Raw genomic sequence first — 6,773 nt, 5'->3', positions numbered from 1 at the left:
AACGCTGCAGTTGTGTCGGCGGACTGACCCGCATTCCAGATTGTGTATATTGCAGTCTATATTGCAGTGACTACACGTAGTGTGCCTCACTACACGCGGTGGTGGCTACCATCTTTGGGCGCCATGCAGTACTACAACAAAGAAGAACCGAACGACGTTCGAGCCCAGGGACTGACGGGCACGCTGGTCGCGTACTTCGTCATCATGATCGTCATCATGTTCATCTTCTCCTTCGCCATTTTTGTGTACGCACAAAAGAAGAGGAACTGCAAGGAACTAGGCCTCTCCAGCAGGGTGCTCGAAGTACGTGCTCTTCGGTCTTTGATAGCAATGTCGCTGCACGCTTGGCGACAATACACAGTCGCTTGGACCGTGCGGCCGGACCCTTGTTATCACACTTTTTTGTGTTCGCAATACGTGCTATATATGCACTGGCGTAAATCATAGGAAGGGAGGGGGGTCAGGAAGGTTCTGCCTACCCCCCCCCCCCTTTGTGTTCAGACTGGGGGCGACACCCCTTGAGATTTATCTTTGAAACATAAGAGAGCAGAAACGAAGTACAAAAGGGAAAATTGCTTTTCGTTTTAAGATGGACTACAGAGTACAAGCTTTCTGGATCGCTACGGGTCACCTCTGGCGTGCCGCATTGTTTATTATGCTGGGTTTTATCATCTGAAGTAAATAATGAATCCCCGTTCATGTACCGTTAACTATTTATGTCGATTATTTGATGGAAGCCATTGAAAATGAAGCATGTATGCGATTGCTCGACTATGTTTGTGCTATTTAGTGCCCTGAGAAGACTGAGGACAAAAGAAACCTATATCTCTAAAACGAAATGGCCACCGTGGCAAGATGTATCCCCCTTGCGATTTTTCTGGGTTTACGGCACTGTATATATGTATGCATTACTGTTATCAATCTTGCCGTTTGCGCGCAGGATAGAGACGAACGACAAGCCACTGTGAGTGAATCAGTCCAGGTGGCGCCGACACTGAGATCCGACTACGTCGCTCCGGAAGCCAGCCGCACAACAGAGAACGGGGTGTTGGAAACTTTCGCGAACTTGGATCATTGGTGAAGAATCGATAGCACGCATTTGCTGCTTGTGTGTAGTGTTCTGTGCGGAGCTTCAGGGACCGCATTAATGTTCACTTCCCTGCACATGGACCCTTCTACCGCCACGAAGTAGCGAGTGATGAACCATCTTCCTGCCGTCCAAACGAAAATACTGAATAGTGCTCCTACCCTTACCAACAAGAAAATTATTTTACAGAAATTGTACACGACAGGTAGTTGCCCTTTTGTGTAGAAAACATATTGAGGGCAGTGAAAACTTGACAGCAACGCAAAAGAATTCCCCGTACAAGTTTTGTAAAGGCTGACGCCACTATACATGCAGGATTTTGTGAAGGCCACTCGCAGGACACTTATATTTATTTTGTAATTAACTTCGTGAGTCTTACCGATTTCATTGTTTGTCATCAGTCATATCATTCTTAGCTGTTCGCTTTATATTATTATTTTTCGACGATAACGGCCGTCGAAGGAAATATATGTCTACATATTTTAGTCGTTTTCACCTAATTGTCGCTGATAATTCCACACCTATGACATAAGTCCGCTCGATTCTCAGCCATTGATCCGGTGTGGGTAGGTGCCATTGACATTAAGGTCATCATCGTGGTGATCATTGTTTTTTGCATGGACTGATAGCGTCAGTCCAACCGTCCAGTATGTCCTTCTGTATTACAGTGAAGAAAGCCCGAACATTTACATCCCAGAATGATGCGCGAATCAGGGGTGCCCCCGAAATTTTTCAGTTTTGCTGGCGTATGTATACACGCGCACATACAAACGCACGCACGAACATACATAAAGTACGGTCGACCCCCCCCCCCCCCGAAAAAAATTTCTGGCTACGCCCCTGGTGCGAATAGGGGATATGCATATCTAATTGTGAAATTCACGCTTCCAGCTATTATCTGTCGTAAATGAGCATGCGTACTTTGATTTAGGTGCATGCCAATTCCAGGAGGTGGAAATTAATCCGGAATCCCCCGCTACGGTGTGCCCGGTAATTGTATCATGGCTTTTTGCACGTAAAACTCCATAATTACATTATTATCGTGAATATGGCTCATGACAACTACAGAAATTGGCCAAAATGGGTGTATTATTCCAGTACCTACTAAAGGATTAAAATTACTGTGATGTTATGGGATAAACAATATTTAATTTGAAAAGTATCAGTAATGAATTTGTTAAAGTCGATACAGTTTAGCACGACGTTGCTTTAGACTCTATAAGAAACTTAGCTGCGAATCAATCAGCCGTGTGGTTGTATCCCAGAGTAGAAGCCCCATACGAAAGAATAACCGATTTTGTTAATTCCAGACCAGACCAAGGTGTGGAAGGGGTGGTTTTAATTTTTTTTTCTTAACATCGAAGCGGCGTCCCGCCATATGTCAAGCGAATGCTCTTTCTTTTGCCTCTATTTCTTTACACTCCGACACGGAGACCACAGTTTCATTGGCGTAGCCAGGGGAGGTAGGAGGGTTGGGGGGGGGGGGGGGAGAATTTAACACCTCCTTCCACGAGATTTTCATATGTACATATAAACACACATACAAACATGCATAAAGGGCGGTTTGTCTGCGTTTGTGTGCACGGCATAAATTGCTGGCTACACCTTTGCAATGCACAGTGTTACCCGTTTCAATAAAGGAAATCAATGAATCAAATAATAAATAAATCAGTTACTTCAATTTTTGTGCTACAGAAACCCTAAATAGACATATTTTCGTCGTTTATTCCACGATTGATTTTTCATCTTGTCACACCTTCGTAACGGCCCGGTGAAGAAAAGAACGATGAATGTGTCGCGCCAAAAAAGAAAAAAAAAATGAAGTTTGGTTACACTTTGATTGCATTATTCTAATTTCTCTTCAGGATACTGGTCTGAATGTACAAGACAATTATTTCAATCTCTCCTTTATATGTTTTCTTTTTCTTTTCTCTTTAATCATTAGTTCATATTCTAAATATTTAAAGTTCCATATGGACAATTCTTGGCCCAGCGTGGGTGCGAGCCATATAGAAGGAACATCATCATCATAGTCGTCGTCACGCGCTCACGAGGACCGTTCTGAAACCGCCAGAAAGTCGCTACGATTCCAACGATTAACGTTGCAGATTTCGTTTCCGGCGTGTCGATACAGGCGCCGCGCCGGTCCGTCACAGCCTACAACGACCTTCCCGTTGGGCATTCTCCGCGGTCCACCGAGAACCACATCCGAGCCATGGCTGATTCCGTCGACGTCTCGGCTTCCGGCGATGGCCGCAGCGCGACCCGACGTCGTCGCCGCAGCGACGACGACGACGAGACATCACTGCGTTACATTCTGCGCAATCAGAATCTCTGTCTGGTCGTGTTTCTGGTCGTCGGCGTGCTCACGGTGTCTTGCGCGTGCGTCGCCATTGTCGCCGCGGTGGTCGAGCACTTCTGGACTTCCATCGACTCCGACGAACCGAATGCCGCAGAAGGCGTTGCTGACGCCGGGGGAAACCCAGTCGGCGTTCCAAAACGGCAAGGCATGTCCTCCTCGGCCAAGTACGTCATCCAGCGGCAGTCCGAGGCGGACGCCGCGGCTCGCTCCGTCTTCTGTTTCGTCAACTTCACGGCTGCGCCCGGTTCGCCGCACCGGTTCGTCGTGGACAACGTGTCGGCCGACCTCTGCGACGCTGTCGTCTTCGTCTCCGTCGGACTGGACGCACGGCAGCAGTGCGCGCGCTTCCGGCGACCCGTCGAGGACGTCCAGACCCTCCGGAACTTGGCGTCTCTGCCGGCGCCCGTCTGGGTCCTGGTCGGCGGAGAGCCCGCGGACTCTCGCGACTTCCGGAAGGTGGTGAGAGAGAAGCGGACGAGGCTGTCCCTGGTGCACAACGCGGCTGCCTGGTCACGCCGCATGGGACTCGCCGGCCTGATCCTCTACTGGAAGTATCCGACGTTGAAGTACCGCTCCAATTACAGCACACTCGTGAACACCATGCGCATCGTCTTCGAAAATAGAGGGCTGCGTGTGAGCGTCGTCGTTCCCTGGCAGACGGCGAAGCGACGCGACGGCTACTTCCTCCCGTCTCTGTACAACCGGCTCGATCTGATCGTCGTGGACACGCATCGTACCGTGGACCCGGTCTCGTTTCCGGTCACCACGTGCCAGAGCCCGATGCGGGCCGTCTTCAGGGCGCACCACAACGGCCAGATTGGGCTGTCCTCGGTGCTCGACGAGCTATCCATGGTGACCGAGCACATGCTCGCCAAGACCATGCTGAGCGTCTCGTTCGCCGCTGCCACGTTCACCCTGAAGCGGCCCTGGATGAAGAGTGTTCGTGTGGGCATGAGCGTACTCGGTCCCGGCAAGCCCTTCGCTCACACCAACCGCTCGGGACTGGCCAGTTACTACGAGGTGGCCGAGGCGCTGGCACGAAGCAACGACTCCTTGTCGTGGCGCAGCGTGACTCACGGCTTTTCTCGCTGTTCCGTGGCCCACTGGAAAGACCAGTGGATCGGCTTCGAAGACCGCGATAGCCTGCGTCGTAAGCGTCCAGTGGTGCGCAAAACCGCGGGGCTCGCCGTGTGGGACTTGTCCATGGACGACTTCGCAGGGGCCCTGGGACCACCGTGGCCTCTACTTCGCGAGGCTCACGACGTGGTGCACGGTTGAGATGAAGGATGCAGTCACCTTCGCGGGATAGCGAAGAATGTGGCAACTGTTTCTGTTAAATAATTTTTTTCCTCGTAATCGTTGTCTGGTTTCGGCGCTCAGTTGGAAATTCCTTCGCGTTTCTCAATATCGAGATGACGGAATGACATTGATTTTCTAATTGCTGTGTATGTATTGGATAATTACATATTTCATTACTATGCATATTTCATCTTTTGGAAGGCCACATTTTTTTTTTTCGTTCATGTCGTAAATGTACGTACAGAAAGGCGATAACGTTAATCTTGTAATCTTCGCAGGGCTGCTCCGGTGCCTTACGCCACTGTCATAAACTTTATGATAAAGATAACGTACCCATTATTCTGCTGTGTACCTTCGCTTCCCATCACTGTAGGAAGTTAGCACAGGCATACGACAAACTGAATCGCTTCCGTTCCTCGCATCCGGTCCCCTTTTATTGGACATTGTCACATGCATAGGCGTATAGGCAGAGGGGGGAGAGGTTGGGTCATTTGATTTCCCCCGAAATTTTGCCGTTTATGTGCGCATACATACATACATACATACATACATACATACATACATACATACATACATACATACATACATACATACATACATACATACATACATACATACATACATACATACATACATACATACATACATACATACGTGCTAAGCCCTTAATTGCAGACGATTTTCTTGCTAAATTTGTAGAACGCTATCTACTTTTTCTTAAGATTTCAAGCTAACGTTCTGTTCTAAATATGACAAACCATTCCCCAATTAAATCCTATACGTGGCCGATCTCAAATGATGGGTATTAGCCATACTTTTAAGGAAAACCAACTAAACCTGCATGTTGATACAAAGGATACATCCGCAAATAAAACTGCGTGATATCGAATACGGAGACAAGTTGAACGGCTCGTATGCATTCAGATTAGGGCCACCACCGCGTGCTGTGCCGACCGAGCTTTTGCTGAAACTAAAGGGAAGCCTTTGCAACAAGGGCGTACACGTAGCTCGCTCGCATCGAAAGTGAAATCAAATCGCTCGGTCTTTGTCAGTTTAGTTCGGAGCAAGAACTCTTTAAAATACTGTGCTCGTAACACAGCTCACTCGAGCGGTTTCGTGCATGTCAAGAGGTCACGCCGAGTGCGGCGACGTGGAGATATAACATCGCGAACTGAAATACGAAGAGAAAACAGAGTGCCAATATATATGCATAGGATAGCTACAGCGTGCGGACGAAGCGAAGCAAGCATATCGCTCGAAGAAATCTGCGTGGTGCAAGTCTCTTCGCCAGCTTGTGTCACATGTCTCATGAGTCATGGCCGTCAAGAACTTCTCTAGGTGGAACCAAAGCCAATGTGTTGGCTTTTTTTTTTTCCTTGTTGAGCGAGCGAATCGTCATCAGGCTGAACGATCTCCTCCTTCGCGCTCCCGAGGATTCGTTGTCTTGAAGTTTGCTTTACGTTTTTTTTTTATAGGCGATTTTATCAGACGCGGGGTACTGTGCTGAGCTCTGCAGTCTACAGAACAAGAAACTGTGTGGCAACAGCAAACAGTGCTTTGAGAGCTGTTTTGGGAACGGCCGTGTATAGTCACGCAAGAGACAATAGAAGACCGTATGCGAAATTCGCAAGTGCGCCTCTTCACACATTTCTTCAGACCTATAGACAACCGAGATGAAGGATTTAGGATTTTTTTACTTACCTTTGAATGACCGTATGAGTCGTGCAAAGTCGATAATAAACTTATGAAATGGTGAATTCTGTAGCGTCAACTTCGGAGTGGTATAGGGTTCCGTGAAAATTTTCAAGCTGAATTTTTTTTTTGCCTTGTCCGGGGTGTTGAATTCGACGCCACCAAATTTCCGATGATTTAGAACTGAGTGTAACCGCCGCGGGAGTGCAGCTCGCGCTCCTTGATCAATTCCAGCGGGCGGCCAAGGCCGGTGGAAGCCTGGGCGTAGGGCCCTAGCCATACTCTTAAAAAAAAAAAAAAGTTAGTAAAAATGTTGTAACTGCAAGCAAATGG

The sequence above is a fragment of the Rhipicephalus sanguineus genome, chromosome 2 (assembly GCF_013339695.2).
Source record: "Rhipicephalus sanguineus isolate Rsan-2018 chromosome 2, BIME_Rsan_1.4, whole genome shotgun sequence".
NCBI classification, from domain to species: Eukaryota; Metazoa; Arthropoda; class Arachnida; order Ixodida; family Ixodidae; genus Rhipicephalus; species Rhipicephalus sanguineus.
The sequence above is the reverse complement of the archived record's forward strand: the minus strand, read 5'-3'. Positions refer to the sequence as shown.